Source organism: Mustela erminea, chromosome 16 (assembly GCF_009829155.1).
Source record: "Mustela erminea isolate mMusErm1 chromosome 16, mMusErm1.Pri, whole genome shotgun sequence".
In the NCBI taxonomy this organism is placed as follows: domain Eukaryota; kingdom Metazoa; phylum Chordata; class Mammalia; order Carnivora; family Mustelidae; genus Mustela; species Mustela erminea.
The window spans coordinates 72,537,390-72,556,001 of record NC_045629.1 but is presented as its reverse complement, the minus strand read 5'-3'; the positions used below and the strand labels follow the sequence as shown (position 1 = coordinate 72,556,001).

Below are 18,612 nucleotides of genomic sequence, written 5' to 3'. Positions count from 1 at the left end.
TAAAAACAATAAACCAGTCGGCCTTTCAAGTTGCTCCCAAGAAAGATGGGTGGTTGTACAGCATCACTCATGGGTAGAATTCATGTCATCCATCCTGCTAAAAATGGACGGCCACGAGGCCCAGAGCCTCGCACACAGAAAAAGCTCAAGAAGAACATCCTTAAATATGTTGACTTTGAACTTTGGTTGACAACCTCATTTGAAATAATAAGGATTAATCATACTCTTATTTCAAATGTATTTGCCCACAGATATCTTTTATTAACATATCTTTTCCCCAAATGGTCAGAGGACAGCCCAGAAAGCTCTTACTTTAAAATCATGACACCTGCTTACAAATTTCCATTCCACCCCCCCCACACACACACACACATTACCCTTGTTTTATGCTTGCTTTGGATCTTGTATAAGTCACTTACCCTCTGATCCTCAGTTTCTTTCCTGTAAAGTGGAAACAATACACAGGACTTCATTAGGACCCAAAATCCTCAGTGTGGTAATCCTAGACACATGTTGTCCTGGTACACATGTTGGAGCCATTTATCACTATCCGTATTTCCTACTCATACCAGCAGTTTCATCAAGTGCTCACCTCCTCCACCTTTACTTCTCTCCTCCATATGCACCTAAAATCAGTCAGAAAGACCATAGAACAAGAATAGAAGGGGGGATCTATGGATCAGACAGGCTGGGTTCAAATCTAAGTTCCATCACTTATTGGCTACTCCCCTGAGTCTTCCTTGTCTGTAGAATGAAGATTGTAACATCTATCTTATGGAGTGTGAGCCATCCCACTAAAGATGGGCTCCCAGCAGAACCAAGGTTCCAACCAGAACTCTAGCCCCCCACAAAGCAGTTATGTGAACTTGAGCAGGTTAACTACCATAGGACTGATGGAATAATTCAGGAACCTCATTGCCATTTCCTAGGCAAGCAACTCCTGTGTGGTGGAACCTTGATTTTGACCTCATATTGAATATATGCATTAATTATCTCCTACATGCTTAGCACACTGCAACGCATCAGAATGGATAAAAAGATGTGGCAAGCACAAAGTGTACTGCTACTGTACAGCTTAGGATCTAACTGGGAAATTAAGTACATAGAGAATATGTATACTTAAGCTAGGCAACAACCCCAAGGAACTCTGAACCATAGAAGGATAAGATCTAGAATATTCTCTGAGGTCAACTTTCCAGATGAAGAAATTAAGATAAATACCTTGCTTTGATGACTAGTACATCCTACAGCCAACATAAGCAAACATGACGGAAAGAAAATAATGATAATAAAAATAATAAATAATCACAGTCACAGTAGTTAACACCTATGGCAGGCCCATCACGTGCTAGGCATTGCATTTAATTATTTGGACTACCATAGCTCTTTTAAGCCCCACAGTAATCTTTACGGGCTCTGTTTAAACACACAGGAATGGAATCTCAAAACACTCTTCTGAGTAAAAGAAGCTTATACGAAAAATGATTCACTTTCTACAAAGCTCTGGATTAAGACAACTTAATTGATATAGTAAGAACATAAAACAAGTGCTTGTTTGGGATACGGATCAGGGTGGGAGCAAGGATTGACAGACTTGAAAGAACTTTTGAAAGAACATCTTATAAGATGTTCTATATCTTATAAGAGGTTCTTGTTATGCAACTTCATGAATCTATCAAAATTAACAATGGTGGAGCTAAGATTTGTATATCCTAGCATAGGTTCCCCAAAACAGAAACAAATATTTAATTCTAGATAAGGATAAAAATGCTGAAATACTGATGGGAGAGTGTTCTGATATCTGCCGCTTACTTTGAACTAAAAAAAAAAAAAAAAAAAAAAAAAGGTAGCTAGATGAGGGGATAGATCCACAGATAAATATGTAGTAATGCAAGTCAGTTATAGTGAAACGATTACAGTAGACTCTTGGTGATCAGTATGTGACTGTGTTCAACTTTTCTATACATTTGAACAATTTCACAATGAAATTAAGTGGAGGGGGTGGATAGTAAATCCACAGAAGCATACATAACAAATTCTCATCCAAGTTATCTCAAGGAAATAAATGCAGCGAGCTCTTCTCCTATTGCTAAAGTGCCAGCATTGTTTAAGTTTGGGTCTGAAATGGCTGAAAAGCACATACATCTGGGTCAGCAGGAATAAAAACCGGAGTCTTCTCTGAAAGGAGGAGTAAAGTCTCACCCTTGCTGAGTCATTCCTGAGCTGAGATCCAGGGGTGCTAGAGAATGAAAGTCAAGTACATGTGACAATGGGCTCAGGTGCCCAAGGGGAGGCTGACATCACCAGAGGCTCATCTCTTAGATTATCAGAATGACCTGTTTGCCCAACCTGGAGAGGAGGAGGCAGCTGAAGGCTCCCTAAGCCAGCAGATGAGAAATTCAGTTCTGGCATATGATGACTCCATTCTCCAGTGTGATCACATTTAGTCCTCCAGCTCGCTTTTATTTGGTTAGTTATATTCACTAATCTGGTCTGGTCTCTGGGTAGCTCAGTCCCTCAGGGCCTTCGCTCTGAATGATGTAATTGGCCCTGTTTTCTTAAAACAAGAGCTATTAGGAGTGCCTGGGTGGCTTAGCCGCCGTTAAGTGTCTACCTTCAACTCAGGTCATGATCTCAGGGTCCTGGGATCGTGGCCCACACAAGGCTCACTGCTCCGTGGGAAGCCGCTTCTCCGTCTTCCACTCCCCCTGCTTGTGTTCCCTCTCTCGCTGTGTCTCTCTGTGTCAAATAAATTAATTAAACTCTAAAAAAAATTTTTTTAAATTAAAATTTTTAAAAATTAAAAAACAAGACCTATTAGTCCATGGGAAAAGCCCTGGATGTAATATTAGAAAGCCTTATTATGGATTCTGGAAATAACAGCTCTGGGACTTCATGTGAGTTCCTTAAATTGTCTGGATTCAGGTGTCCTGCAGCCATACAGGTGTTCTACAAACACTGGCTGTAGATTCACTATGACCCTCTCCTGCGAACCAGATCTCCATCATATTTTTGTCCTCAGAGGCTAACCTAGGGTCCTAATGCACACAGGTTCTCAGTAAATAAATACTGCTCATCGGAAGTAAAGGGACAGCCACCTTACACTGTGAAAGATGATAGAATTTGAATCTAGTTTGTGTTCTTTGCTGCTACTCACTGTCATCTCGCTACAGTCAGACACCTTATGTGACTATTTTTTATAAAATTTAATTTTATTTTTTTCAGTGTTCTAAGATTCATTGTTTATACACCACACCCAGAGGTCCAATTTTTAATCCTTCCCACATCTGTATGAGGTAGGCACAGTCACTCTCATTTGATGGTTTGGGGAAACTGAGGCAGGGAGGCAAAAACTGAGGCAAAAAGCATTTGCTTTTTCTGGAACCCACCTCCTCACTTCCCACCTAGGCAATAGCTAATGAAATGCCATGACGTCCTCCAGTGTCGCATCCGTCCCTTCCCCATGAGAGAGGGTAGCAACAGCTTCATCCAAACCAGCGACATTGTGTCTTCTTAGAGCAATCTGCACATATCCTCTGTTCCCAGCCACTGGGCAGGAACAAAGAAACAAAGACATGTACTCTTAATTGTGGGTCGGACCCCACTGCCAGCCGCATCACACTTCTGGGTCACCCAAGCAGATGAGAAGTCCCTTGCTGGTGACACAAAAGGGCTGCAAGTCACTCAAAAGTGATAGCAGAGGGCCTTCAATACCAGAGCCTGATTGATGGAGGCACCGGGAGAATGTGCTCTTTTGCAGACCGTGACAAAACCACCCAGATCCATTCATCTTCCCTGACCGCAGCCTTTCTCCTCCCTGCCAGGGGAAAACTGGGCCTTAATGCAGAGCACAGCTACACCTGCCACACTCTGTTTCCATGGCTGTGGCTGCCTTGAGATTACACTTTGAAGAGGAAATAAAAATTGTTCCAGCAGAAAGGATGGTTCTTAATATCTTTATCTTTGAAGGATACATGTGACATGCAGGAAAAGGGGTAAATTATGTTTGATGCCACAAACTTTACTCTAATAATTAAATCTCATCATTTTTCAAAAACCACATATCATCTCTCCTACTTGACGAGACACGGCATGGGTTTCTAGCAGTACCACTTAATCACCTAGATTTTGGCACGCAGAGACTGTCACCTTGATTCTTACAGTGACCTTGAGTGAGACACACACACCCAATTCACAAATGAAGGAAAGGGGGTTTATGTCTGAGTTCAGAAAAGGGTGCGTGGTGGGATTTAAGGAGGCTTCACAATATGTCATAAGTGGTCAATGGCACTTAGATCAGTCACTCTGGGTTTGAAGTTCACTTAACAGCAGGTGACTTTGGGCAAGTCACGGAACTCCCCTTCAGCAGGAAAGGGGATGATGCTAATGCCCTCCTCCCAGGACTGGTCTGAAGACTGAAGGAACTATGGGACAGTGCCTGACACATGGAAGGTATTCAATGAACTGTTGGGAATTCTTAATGAAGAAGAGATGGGGGTACAAAGCAAACAGAATGCAAGCAGAAGGAGAGAGCATCAAGGAGTAGCTGAGCAGGAGTTGGAATGACCCAGGGACAAGTCTGGACTGGATGTGGATGAGGAAAGATGGAGCCACTGCATGTTCTTGAGCAGAGGAGTGGCATGGTGAAAGGAGAGGTGTCTGGAGGCCTCCCTGGTCTCCAGGATGTGATGGTAAATTTTGGTATCACATCAGCTAACAAGCTGCAGCCAATATTTTTCTTCATTGTTGGATGCTTATAATTCTATAGCAGTTTTTCTCCAAGTAAGGTTAGACTGCAGCAGAATCCCCTGGGAGCCCAAGAAAATTATACAGTCCTTGGACCTGCCCAGATCTAGGAATCCAGGAACTCTGCAGATAACACCCAGAAATCCACATGCTTCCAAAGGCCCAGATGATTCTTACTCACACGGCTGTTTGAAAGCCACTCATCGAAACCAAGGGGTTTCAAACTTGGAGGAAAGAGGAGTCCTCATCTGAACAGGCCATGTGACGGTAATCAGGGAACTGGGTTTCCAAGGACTATTCACAGTATAATAATAAACCCAAGATAGTTGTAGCACCCTTTGAAACTGCCAGACACCTAAAAATAAAATCAGCAAGGCAATGTGAGTTCAAGCCTCAAAAAAGCGGCCAAAGGAGGAATTAGTAACTGACCCCCTGCTACAGAGCAGGACTTTTTTTAGGCCTGTAACTCTTGCCAATTCAGTGGCCTAGAGCATATCCCAATTTAAGTGCAGCTTTCAGAGTCCTGGAAAGTGACCGTGACTCTGGCCAGCTCCAGGATTTGAGGCCGTGTTCCACAGCAGGCAGAGGGTGGCAGGAAGAGATTCAAGTCAGGTGAATGACATGGACTCCACATGTACCATGAAGCAGACAGTCCAGGTAACATGATGGATATACAGGTGAGAGAACCAAGGCCTGTCTCAGGGGGCTTTCGTCTAGTGTGATATGTGGCACAAGAATGTGGTACGATGTATCTTTGGAGGATGACAAGGGAGTGAGTTTTTGGAGCTGCCCAGGATTGGGAGTTGCCCTATCCCCTCCTCTTTCACTTCCTGTAGCAAACAAGTAAAGTCAAAAAAAGAGAGAGAGAGAAAGAGAGAGAGAGAGGAGAGGGGGAAAATACTGATTAGGGAAGCAGAGAAAAAGAAGAGATTGATTCTAAGTAATTGAAAGGGGACTCAGTGGAGGAGGTTGGCAACCAAGTAGGATCTTTTTTTTTTTTTTAATTTTTAATTTTTAAAAATTTTTTAAATTTTTAAATTTCTTTTCAGCGTAACAGAATTCATTGTTTATGCACCACACCCAGTGTTCCATGCAATACGTGCCCTCCACAATACCCATCACCTGGCTCCCCCGACCTCCCACCCCTCACCCCTTCAAAAACCTTCAGATTGTTTTTCAGAGTCCATCGTCTCTCATGGTTCATCTCCCCCTCCAATTTCCCTCAACTCCCTTCTCCTCACCATCTCCCCATCCAAGCAGGATCTTAATAGTCAGAGTGGGATTGCAAGAGGCAGAGGTGCAAGTGAGCATGTACAGACAGAGGAAATGTTACATAGTAAAGAAATACAGCTGGGGGAAATACTGAACACTGATGAAATGGAAGTTGTGGATCCTCTTCCATACATAGCAAGACAAGAGTCGAGAAAGAGAGATTGGGAACAACCTCTGAAGCCTAGAATGCCAGACTAGGAAGTGAGGTTGTTATTTCATAGGTAACATGAAGAACTTTATTAAAATAACCTCAGTGATAGAGTAGAAGGTGATTTGCTGTGAGAAGGCACAGATGCATTTGTTGGTATGCCTTACAGGTAGAATATGTCTGTACTTTCTTCTGGGATGAGGTCCAGGAGAGAAGGACTATATCCTCAGAACACCTGTGTCTTCTTTGTCAGATTGGTTTGGAGGCACGTACATCACTTGGCAGCTACCACAACTGTCTAGGCAGCAGAGATCAAGAAAGCCAACCCCCCCCCCCACCCAGGGCATGGTCAGGGGACATAAAGAACATGGTCAGGGGCCACATAAAGAGATGAGAGAAGCCACATTTTCCTTTTCTGAGTTTATAGCATTAAATGACTTTCCCAACCTAGTGCAAAGGCTATCTGACAGACTGATAGCAAACATACTCCGATTTCTATCTTCCCTGTTTCTGCACCACCGGCAAACTGACTCTACAGCTCCTCCCATGAAGAGGCAAAGGTGCCCATTGAATCTGGGCTAGACTTATACCTTCCTTTGGAAAACAGAATATGGAAGAACTGGGTCATTTCTGAGCCTAGACTTCAATAGACCTTGAACAATTCTGTAGTCTTAAGGAAACATGCCACCTCCTTGAACAGAAGCCCAGGCTAGCCTGTTGAAGAATGGGAGACATCCCATCTGATGGCATCCTATACCAGCCATTCCCCAGCTGGCCCACTAGCTGGTCTTTGCTGGATGAGAAGGGATGAGACTGGACAAGACCAGCCCAGATGAGCAGAACTGTCCAGCCCATAGACTCAGGATCAATCAATCAATAAATAGTTGGTTTGGTTTGGTTTGGTTTGCTTTCAGTTTAACTGTTGTGCTGGTTTGTTAGACTGTTACCTGAAATGGGGGATTCAAGATCAGCATTCCTCATGGCCAAGGAAGTTGGACCGTCTCCAATGATTCATTTAGAAAAGAGAATTAGAAGAAAAAGGAAAAATATATATATAGAAAAAGAATATAAAGAAAAAGAATTTTTGTGTATCCAGCTGAAAAGAATTTGCTAAATAATATATTACTTTAGTCTTTCCACAAGCATGTGGTCATTAGGCCCTTGGTATTTACTTCACTGCATGAGTGCTTGGTCAGTGGGGACCTAGGCCAATTCTGCCCCTGCAGAGCTTTGGGTTGTGGTCCCTTCACAATCTACAAAGTGCTTTCATATCCAATGGTTCATTTGATTCTTCCAACTCCAGCTCCTGGAGGAAGACATTCTCAGTAGCTTCCATTTACAAATAAGGAAATTGAAGTCAGAAAGGTCAATTAATTTTCCAAAATTGTGCAACCAGTTAGTAAACCCTCATGTCCCACTAGACTGGGAGCTCATTGTGCGATGATGGCCTCTTGTCCCAACTCCTGGGACCAGATTAAGAGATCATATAACTAGATTATAAAGCACAAATACCACAAATAAGATTCAAACTCACAGCTCTGATTCCAAGCACTCTGCCTCCTCTATTATATCAACTATGCCTCCCATAGACTACTCTGAATCTTCCCTACACAAGTTCGAAGTCAGACAAAGAAAAGGAATTCATATTCTTCATATTGCCAGCTCCCAACTCTAATGCTGAATGCAGTAAGGGTATCTGCCCAATGAAGCTCCAATCTAAGGATTCAGACATGGTAGGATCCAGGGGATCAACTATTTCCTTTCTTTCCATGTCTGAACTCTGCTTTCCTCCATGTGGGCTTCCTTCTCGGGCAGACTGTCTCAGCACGGTGGGTAAAACAAACACTGACAATCTTTGACTTTCAAGATCCTTTCAGTTTAAGATCTGAGAGACACTTTCTCTGAATATCCATGCTAATTCCAGACATTGGACTCTTGCTGTCTTATGTTATCTGCCAAACCGTGGACTAATTACATTGTCTAGGAGAATGGAGTACTCTGACTGGCCATCTTTCTGTTAAGATGAACAAAGATAATAAATGCCCACTATATGCAATCAATAAATATTTCTGAATGAGTGAATGAATAAATCTTGACTCACAATGACTCAACTATATCTCCACTGCTAAGGGACAAGCCAACATTTTTTTTCCCCTGCATTCCATGAGCTGAGTGTCATCTAACCAATAAGCCTTCCTGGGAAGCAAGATCTGGCCTGCAATTCTAGAGGCATTTGTACCCTGAGCGTATAATTAAGTCAGAGGCAAGTACAGCTGGTGAGAGCAGGAAGACATGCATAAACTCTTCAATCTAGGAATGTTTGCGGACCCTATCATTACATTCCCCACATGGCGATCTGTCCCACTGGGACTCTGTAAACTCTGTGAATCTAACTGTTCTCTAGCTGAAAATGTGAGTCCTCTTCTGGACTATGATGTTCTTCCTCTCTCCCGGAACTGAAAGCCTTTTCAAATCGTTACCAAATTTAAGATTTACAAGTTGTTGAGGGAGGGCTTGATCTACGTGAATATTAGCATTGGGATTTGGGGGAAGAATAAGTTTTATATAGGAAAACTCTATTCCACTTACTCACTGTGTGATTTTTGGCAGGTTACTTAACCCTCTGAGCCCCCAGTATCTACATCCGTAAATGTTAGTAATAAAATCTGCCTCCTATGATCACTGTGAGGCTTACGTACCACTAGGAACAGAAGAGACCCCGTATGGTGACTATAAGATGGCAAGCGTTTGACAAATGTCAGTTCTTCTCCCCTTTATAGACATGAAATGATGACCCTATTTATTAAAGTCAAAACAAGGGGCACCTGAGTGGCTCAGTAGGTAAAACATCTGCCTTTGGCTCAGGTCATGATCTTGGAGTACCAGGATCCAGCCCTATGTCAGGCTCCCTCCTCAGCAAGGAGTTTGCTTCTCCCTCTGCCCCCCACTCCACTCATGCTTGTTCTCTCTCTCTTTCTCTCTCAAATAAATAAATAAAATATTTTAAGAAATAAAATAAAGTTAAAACAAGACAAACAAATAAAACAAAAGAAAATGTCAAAGGATTATCTTTTAGAAATGGTTCTCTTAAAGCAAAAGCAAATTATATACCTAATTGTCTAGGCTACTCATTTACGTGCTAGGCACTGCAATACAATCTTGATTAGAACAGTCTCAAAGCTCAGGAGTTTAAAGTCCAGTGGATCCGATTATCATCTGAGGAGGGATACTATAACTTGAAATTATAATTGCATTTTAATTGGTGAACACTGACCTTGAACCTCTGCAATGTTATTGATGCCCTGTGCATTTCTATCCTGCCTCCAACACTTCCACATTGCCAAACACATGCAAATGCTTCTTTAACAAAAGAATTTGAAGGGAAAAGTGGAGATCAGAAAGGAATTGGCTTTGTTTTGTTTTGTTTTGTTTTGTTTCTGTTTTTCCACTGATTACCAATTTTCCTCTGAAGAAATGATTGGATCAGGGATGACCAAGGTCTGGGAATCTGCCTTTAGTACAGCCACAGTGTTGCAGTATTTCCCCCCTCCATGAACTAGATACTACAGTATTTTCCCACCTTAATCTCATTGTGAACGCTTCCAACACATTCAAGGGCAGGGATCCTATTTAGTTCATCTTTGTGTTTTCTGCATTTAGCAATTTCTGGCACATCCTATATGGTCAATAAATGTCAATGACTTCAACAACAGGAATCTCTTTTTTCTCTGAAGCCAGCAAGTTGGATGGCCTGAAGTAGGCTTGGCTCAGCTCATCTGGACAAGACAGGATTCACACGCATTGCTGGTGAGCTGGTGGGTCTGCTGGGGTTTGGCTGGTCTAGGAAACCCTCAGTTGAAGTGACTATGTTTTTTTTCATGCAGCCTCTTGGAGGTGATGGGACCCTGTGGAAAACAATGGTTTAGGAGGACAGCATTGAACTTATTTAATGGCACCAAGAGATATCCTAAGAAAGCCACTCCATCAGACAGGTACAAAGAAGAAGATAAGAAAACAGATGTTCTGATTCTATATGCTTTTGTGTTCTGCTGGAGGAAATACACCAGCTTCCTGGAGAGTGACTCAGTGATATGTGTCCAAATGCAGCCTGGCTGCTCATTTGGGTTTAAGATTAAAAGGTTGGGAAAAATTAGGCTAGGCACAGAGCGGCAGGGGAGGGAATAAAAGGATAGAGGGGGGTGGGGTGGGGCGGGGTGGGGGAACAGGGATGGAGGGAATAGGCAGTGAGGAAGACAAAGAAGTGAGAGTCCCTCTTATACCTCTGTTCTGCGGTCTGAGGACACTTGGTGCCCTGGGACTGAGCCACGAGTCCCTCCCCACTTTCTGGAGAGAAGCAAAAGAAAATTGGACAATTAAACACTTACTTGGGAATGCAGGGAGAGCAAACCATGCAACCCAGACTGCTGGCCCCATTCTCTCAAGTGGATCGGGGTTAGAGCACAAAGCCCGGGGTAGAGCTCTGACCCTCTGGCAGAGAAAACAAGGATTGAAACTCGCCGAGCACTGAGCAGAGAGGACAGATCATACCGAAACCATTAGGTGGGCGGGTAATGCGATGTTCAAATGGAACTGGATTTCTTAGCTTCAATCTCCGAAATCTCTGAAAAAAATAAATAAATTGCCTCTGTTTTTCTTCTCTTCTCCTTATCTGTTCCCGTGTCTGGGATTGTTGGAGTTAGTAGCAGACTCTCTGCAGTCTCGAATGCGTCCTCCATTGTGTTCTTTCTGTGAAGAAAATTACAACTTGGAAAGGAAAGGGGGCGGAGAGGAACATTACATTCTAAACAGTCTCAGGGAGATAATTTCGAAGTCTCCTTCCCTCGTTCCTTGCTCCCCCTCCCTCCTTGGCCCCTCTGACTCTTCTCCGCCTCTAGGATCTGGCAAAGGGGAGCTGTGCTGCAGGTGGAGGGGCGGCTTTGCAGGTGCCTCCCTGTCATGTACCAGCTGTTTCTCCTCATCTCCCTGGGGCAGCGTGTACCCACCTAGTGCTGCCCACAAAAGAACAATCAGGGGATTTTGTCTGGGGAAATGTGGAGTGATTCCTTTTTGTTCTTTTTTCTCGGTGGTCTAGGTTATCCCTGTCATACCTTCAGCTGTCCACTTGGTCACGATTCAGTTCAGGACTCACTGTGCAGCTACTTCACTGTTTCAAGCTTTTCTGAGTATTCAATATGCCATTTATTGATTCTTTATTATGTGTTTAAAAGCATACCAAGCTTCGGCTTCCTTGATTTCACCGAGTCCCTACAGCCATTTTATTAGTCCCACTTCCTTATCAGTGATACACTGGGTCCCGACGAATTCATTTGTCCAGCGCTGCCATCCTTGAACTCTTAAGGAAGAAGACAGACCTTAAGTGGAGCTGGTTGTAGGGGTAGAAACCTACAATGAGACCAGGAAGGAGCGATTTCCAGGGGAGTGAAGGACTTGCCCAAGGCTACCTGGTTGTACTTGGAGGGTGGAGGAAGTGATTCCTGTAGCTCCTACTAACACAGAGATTGAATGAATTGTGACTACCAGATCATTTAGCAAGCACTTGGGCGGGCGCTTACAATGATCTCCTTGACCCCTATGCACAGCCTGGAAGAAAATGCCAAAGGGAAAAGGGGGGAAAAATGCATGACCTTGGTTTTCTTTTTCCTTTTTCCTTTTTTTTTTTTTTTTTTAATCTCTCTCTTTCTGGTTTTGTTTAAAAAACAAACAAACAAACAAACAAAAAAACTAAGCTCTGGGTTAGCCGGGCCACTTTGTCTTCATTTCCAAGGCCAGGAAACTGAGGCTCAGCGACAATGAGTCACCTGGGATCTGAAAACCAGGCGTTCTTTCCTCGACACCAGCATTTTTCAAAGTGTGGTCCCAGGACCAGCAGCATCAGCATCAGCTACCTGTGAATGCATAAGAAATGCAAATTTTTCAGGTTGCACCCCAGACTCACTGAATCAGAAACTCTGGTGTTGGGGCCCCCACCTTCTGGGCTTTAACAAGCTCTCTTTGTGATTCTGAGGCAGCTAAAGATTGAGAACTACTGCTTTACCAACGTTCATAGCTCATCGTTGAGAACGAAATCCAGTTGTGAATCCATATATTTAGAATTTTTGCTGCCTTACATTATGGATGGTTTTGAAAGCAATTTTATTTTGACCTTGAAGAAATCCATTGCAGAAGTAAGATGCCAGAAGACTTTTAGAAATCTAATCAGCCATGTAGCTTGTGATACGCTGGCAGTTGGAGCCTGGCACAGAACAGCAGGTTGCTGCATTAGGTGCAAAGGTGTGGACGGGAGAGGATTTTCCCGTGTTCTCATCACTTCCTTCTTGAGCTGTGCCTCACTGGGGCCAAGCTAATGGAGTCCTTCCCAGCTGTCAAAGCATAATAAACCTTGTGAGAGGTGCCCTCATACTAGAACCTCTTAGTACCAAAGAAAAACCACACCAGCTTCCTCAGAGGTAAAATGACTGTGTAAGGTCACCCAGCTGCAGAGTGAGGTTGAGGGAGGGAATCTATGCAACCCCTTTCAGCACGAACCCTTAATGAATCTGACTGCCAGGTGGTTTTAGCAGACACTTAAAACAGTATTTAAAACTGATCACTGGTCTTGTTTCCCCACGATGATTGCCAAGCAGCTCAGAAGAAAATCCCACAAAAATCAAAGGACAACCTTCAAATATTTCTTTCTAGTTTTTGAAGTCTGGGGTTTATTACATTTTTTATTTTCTGTTAATTCTTTCAAGTAGGCTCCATGCCCACATGGAGCCCAACACGAGGTTTGAACTCATGACCACGAGATCGAGAGCTGAGCTGAGATCGCTTAACGGACTGAGCCACCCAGGGCCCCCAAAGTCCATTGTATTTTTAAAAAATGATCTCAAGATTTTTTTTCAGCAGTAAAGTGATAAAATGGTATTATAAAAATACTTACATAATCCTTCAGTTTTCGGAGCAAAGATTGAGTGATGTTCAATTAACCCAGTGTGGGTATGTAGCCTCATTGCTCTCTGTCTTTCTGAGACTGAATTTACTGATAGGGTTGACCTCCTCCCTGGCTTCACCTTCCTGCCTACACTCTGTTCAGTCTTTGCTCCATTTCACTGTGGTTTCTCTCCAGCGATTACCAGCAACTGCCTCATCCACAGTCCCCTGGATCGTAGTCCTCCTCTGTCCTTCGCTCTTGTGTTTTCCTTTCTCATGATTCCTTCCCTGTCTCCTTGTGGAGTCCATGCCCTTTGTCTGGCTCCTGAACATTGGTGATCTCCCAACCCTTTGGATCTCAGCCCGTGCTCTTCGGGATGACCCATCGGAGCATCCCATTATCTCAAGTGTGTATCAGTCCTGCTCTGAGTTCTTTTTGAGCCTCAGACTGGAATATCCAACTCTTTGCAGAACTTCTCTTACAAGTATTGCAAACGCCACATGGCCCAAACTGAATGCACCTTCACCTCTCCAAAAGCTGCTTTTTCAGTAGTTTTAGAATAGACATACCACACTGCATTATCCGGTTACACACACCAGGAACTAAGGGGGTGTTTTGCACAATGCCAAATCTCAGAAGCATCACCTCCATAACATACACACGTACCACAAACACACAGCACACACATGCTTTCTCTCTTACGCACATGTGAGTGCACAAAGATGCACAACTGCATACCTGCTTTCTCTCTTACACATTTTACATGCACACACATATACCATAGGCAAAGACCAAACCCTGCGAATTTTGTCATGTCCTCCCCTCCTTTCCAACCCTGCTACCATTGTTTTGGAGCTAAGTCCCTAGTCATTGCTCACCTAGTCAATAGTTCCCTGACTGCTCTTTTCCCTTCCTTTACATCCAAGCTCCCATTCTAGCCAGAGGAATCTCTCTGAAATGCCAGGCAACCACAGTTCTCTCACTTTGTACATCTCACATCTCCTCTTGCCTGTAGAAAAAGTCCACCCTCTCAAGCACAGCCAGCAAAATCCTCCCTGACCTGTTTCTGCAGACTCTGTATCAGTTTCCACAAGAAATACCTCACCAATGAGTACCCTAAAATCCTCAAATATTTTACTGAATTTCCAGGCACAATTTATGTCAATAAAAAGCTATTAATTAAAAAAAAAAAAAACTTTAGTAGGAATAGGATTCATGCAACAGCGATTTGGAAGTCTTAACAAACTCTCCTGCTGCTCCAATGCCATAAGTAACTGAATGACAATGGTAAGAGAGCATATGAGAAAAAATTAAATTAAATTAAATTTTAAAAAATAAAATAAACAAAATATTTTAAAAAGAGAGAGTGTGTGCATGTAACTGTAAGAAAAAATTAGGGAATTGTTTACACACCCATGTGGATATACGATAATTTATTTAACCAGACCCCTATTGATGAGAATAAAGGTAGTTGCTAATCTTTACAGCCTATGTTATTAAAATATCAGTCTGTCTGTCTCTGGGATTAGAAGGAGAGTAAGAGTCAAAATGGGAAGACCAGTTAGAACAATAGAGCAGTGACTGAGACTAGCTGGTGTCAGTGAAGATGGAGAAGAGAGATATTTAGGGACCTAGAGGCCATAGCCTTAGAGAATTTAGCATTGTAAGAAAAAATGCAACAAACTCATAATTCCAGTGCATTGATTCACTTGACACACATGGGCTGTCCACCCACTGTGTTCTAAGATTGCTCACCCATTCTATTCTGTCAAGCCCTGAAGGCCAAATGTGTAATAAACTTTTGGCCACTTCCTGTCCTCATGAACTTTCAGCCCCAAAAGGAATGCTAGGTGAATATTTCAGAGGATCTAAACCAGCCTGGGACATTTGGCATAGACTGTTAGTAAGCAATGTGCTAAGCAGTGGACAGGAAAGTCACTGAACCCATACTTCTTCATATGCAACCCTCACCAAAGCAGTAATTTGTTAGAGCCCTCCTGAAACCTCCTAAATGAGAAATGGGGACTAAGAAGAGCCCAACGATATGGGTTTTAACAAATCCTCAGGGTCGGACTTCCATAGCTACAGTTTGGGAGTCACTGCCTAGAAACCCAAAACACGTGGGAGCAAATTTCCCTGGTGGTGCTGGTCTAGAGAGGCTTAAGGAGAGTGAGAGTTCCCCAGAAGGACAAGCAAAGCTGGAGGGGAACATTCCAGGAATTCCAGGTGTTTGTGCTCCCTGAGCTAGCTTACAGTACCTCCACCCTCACATTTTCTTAACAGAGTTAGAACAAAACTGGGGGAAATGATGTATGCACAAAGTTATTCATTGCATTTTTGCAAACAATTTAAGTGACCAGCTGATGACTTCTTGAGTAAACTCTGAGTCATACATGTAAATGAATACTATCCTTCTGTTTATCAGGAGAGAGTTTTAGAGAGGAACTTCAGAATATAGTACTAAATACAAAAGGCAAGGTACCCAATCATGTGTACATCATGCAACTTTTGGGGTGAACAAATGTAAATATGTGTGCTGCAGAGATACACAAGAAAGTGGGAACAGGAAATTGGCTCTTGGGTGGAGAATTTAAGGTGGAAGAAAAGGATGGGAAGTAGGTCTTCACTAGATGCCACTCTGCACCTTTTAAATTTCATTCTATGTGCATAGATTACCAATTCAAAGAAATAGATGCCCCTTTCTTAATGCAAGAACAAGGAGTGGGGAGGGAGAAGACATCTGCTCTGAATGCCTTCCTGGCCCTCAAGAAGGTTTCCCCCTCCTCATCCTCACCTAACACCTTTTGGGGAAATTCACAGGGTGGGGGATGTGACAGGGAGGGGTGCTCAGTGTTATAATTATTGTTTTCAGTACCTATTTTGTTCTAACAGGATGTGCTGTTGGGGTCAAGGCCCCGGGCCAAAGTCAGAGAAGAGTTGCTGTTTGCGGTACTCCCTCTGAGTTCCTGGTATTTGGGAAATGGTCACCTCACAGCACCAGCAAGGGTGGGAGAGTTGGGGGAGGGCCCAAACCACCACAGTGGTGGGAAGGGGGGGCCACAGGCGTTCCATTCAGAAAAGGAACAATTGTTGGTTTCAGGCAGCTGAAGTAAGGGCAGAAGGGAAATGAGGTGGCTTAGCCTATCAGAGGGGACAACACTGACCCTTGCCTCTAGCCAAAAAAGGAAACAAGTAGGTACAGAAGAAGTACGCTTTAGCGCAAAATGCTTCTTCCTTCAGCAGCTTTCAGCAGTCTCAAAAAAGATTATCTCACCATCTCCTGTCCAGCTTACCTTCCCCACTTTCCCAGGAGGTAGGAAACCTCACTGTGATGAAGTGCCCAATATACACCCAATATACGCCCAATATTTCTGTTTTTTTTAGCACATTGAATTTTCTCCAAACCCTTCTAGGAAAACACCCCACTGAAGTCAGAGGAGCAATGTAATTTGCCCAAAGTTGCTATGGTGTCAGGATTAGAACCCAGTTCTTCTGACTCCAAGATCTCTGCTACACTGATTTTAGGCTACATCAAACTAGGGAAAGACCCCTTCACAGACTCTGAAATAATTCATCATAGACCCAGCCATGTGGATCCAGACTCAGCCCCCTGGTCTGTTTGAAACTGTAATTGAATGCAACAGAAATCACTGTGATAATTGCAAGAAGATAGAAGGATTAAACAGGGAGATCTTGCTGAAGACAGAAAGAGGATTCCTAGGATTGATTTATCTACTAAGGTAATCATGGTTTGTGAATTCTTCTGTAAAAATACTGGTTTATCAAGTTCCATGTGCTTGATGACCATCTATTGCCCATCTATCACAAGAGTTTTCTATTTGCACGTGACCCAATAGCCAGGCCCACTCCATTCCCAAGCTCCATGAATACTGTCAAGATAAAAATCTTGTTTGGAAGGAATATGACCTTCTCTGGAGTTTCCAAAAAGAACCTTGCAGATGGCTTTAAACTAAAAGGCAACTTGACTTAAATAAGATGAGGGCTTTGTTCTCTGGGATTTGTTTGTTGAATCATTCAGCAAGATTCATGAGGACCTGGTACATGTTGAAGATACCAAGATGACTAACACATGGTTCCGGTCTCTATAATCTTTACCATTTCAACATAACACAAGTATAACACTGAAAGATAAACTCTGAAAGAGAGGTCTGAACAAAAGTTTAGGAGCACAGAAGGGCAAGGAGTTAATCCTTCCTAGGATTGGGGTGATGCAGATGAGGTATCCTTTGAGATGAATCTCGTAGGACATGGAGGAGGACATTCCAGGTACAAAAAGAACATGATCAAATTTTTGGAAGCTCTGACATTCATTATGCATACAAGGGTGTTGCTCATTTGGTTGGAATCTGTCTCTAATTCTTGTGCCTGCTATCAACTTTCTATATAATTCTAGGCATCTCACTTTATCTCTGATTTGAAGTCTCAAGTTCAACTCATCTAGGCTATAGAAGCAGAGGGAGAAGGACAGAGCCAGAGACAGAGACCTGCCTCAGTTTCAGTAAGATGGGATTCACTATTTCATGTCACAGAGGGTCCTGCTGTTCTTTTTTCATCTTTGCATGAAAACACAGGTTTAACTCAAAGCCTTCAGAGAAAGGATTACAAGATTAGCCAGTGGCTGTCATTCAGATTGTCGCATGTCTCAGGTATCTGGTCAAGTTCTCAAGAAAAGAGGAAGTAAAAATAAAAAGGACTAGACAGCTGAGAGCAACTGATTGCTGGTGCTTGCGGAGAGCCTGAAGTTGGAATTCCCCTGAGCCTCATTCTGTTTTTTAGACGGGACCACTTGCAGTGTCTCTCTTTAACTCCGATATGAACTATTTCCACATTCCTTCCCTTATCCACCAAGTCAGATCAGACAGATCTTCTATGATCCACTGTTTCATGGTTTCCTTTATCATATTGAATTGTAACCATCTATTTCCTTGATGACATCCTTCATAATGTCTCATTAGGACAGCCATCATCTCTCTCCTTTATAGCTGCAGCCTGTTACATAACATGGGAAAAGTAACTGATGAATATGAATAAGTGAACAGATGAAGGAGTAAAAGAGAGAATGCAAGATGGAAGATAGTGAGCAAATGGCAATTGCCACAGAGTAGTCCAGGAGGCTAATGTCACAGAGCTTGAATGACACTCTTTCTGGCATTCCAGGCACCATTATGTATGAGTGTGAGGGGGGAACAAGGAAGTCCCAGCAAGAGAAGTACTGCATTACAACTGTCACTGAGACCATATTTTACTTCCCACTGCTAGAATTTTGAAGATCCAGGTGAGTTTTGGGCCATTTTTCTATGGAGATACAAAAAGCATAATCTACTCCTATCTTCAACAGTCAGCTTCAGATGGTTGAGCCAGGATAAGTTCTAGAAGACACAAAAGGAATGATTCATTCTCTGCTGTGAAATGGCAAGATCTGGGCTGGCATGAAATGGAAGTACTGGGATGGTCTCCACTGAACCAAGTACATAATAGTAGGGAAGTCAAGGCA

General features: G+C 43.0%; 1 long non-coding RNA gene across 1 annotated transcript; it reads right to left on the bottom strand.

Moving 5' to 3' along the window:
* Positions 1–8: 8 nt before the first annotated feature.
* On the bottom strand, positions 9–12,020 carry LOC116575332. The gene is made up of 7 exons (XR_004279716.1): positions 11,986–12,020; positions 11,275–11,569; positions 10,447–10,912; positions 9,747–10,071; positions 7,339–7,472; positions 3,390–3,549; positions 9–626 (listed from the first exon to the last, which is right to left on the bottom strand). It is a non-coding gene; the product is annotated as an uncharacterized LOC116575332 (long non-coding RNA).
* Positions 12,021–18,612: the final 6,592 nt, after the last annotated feature.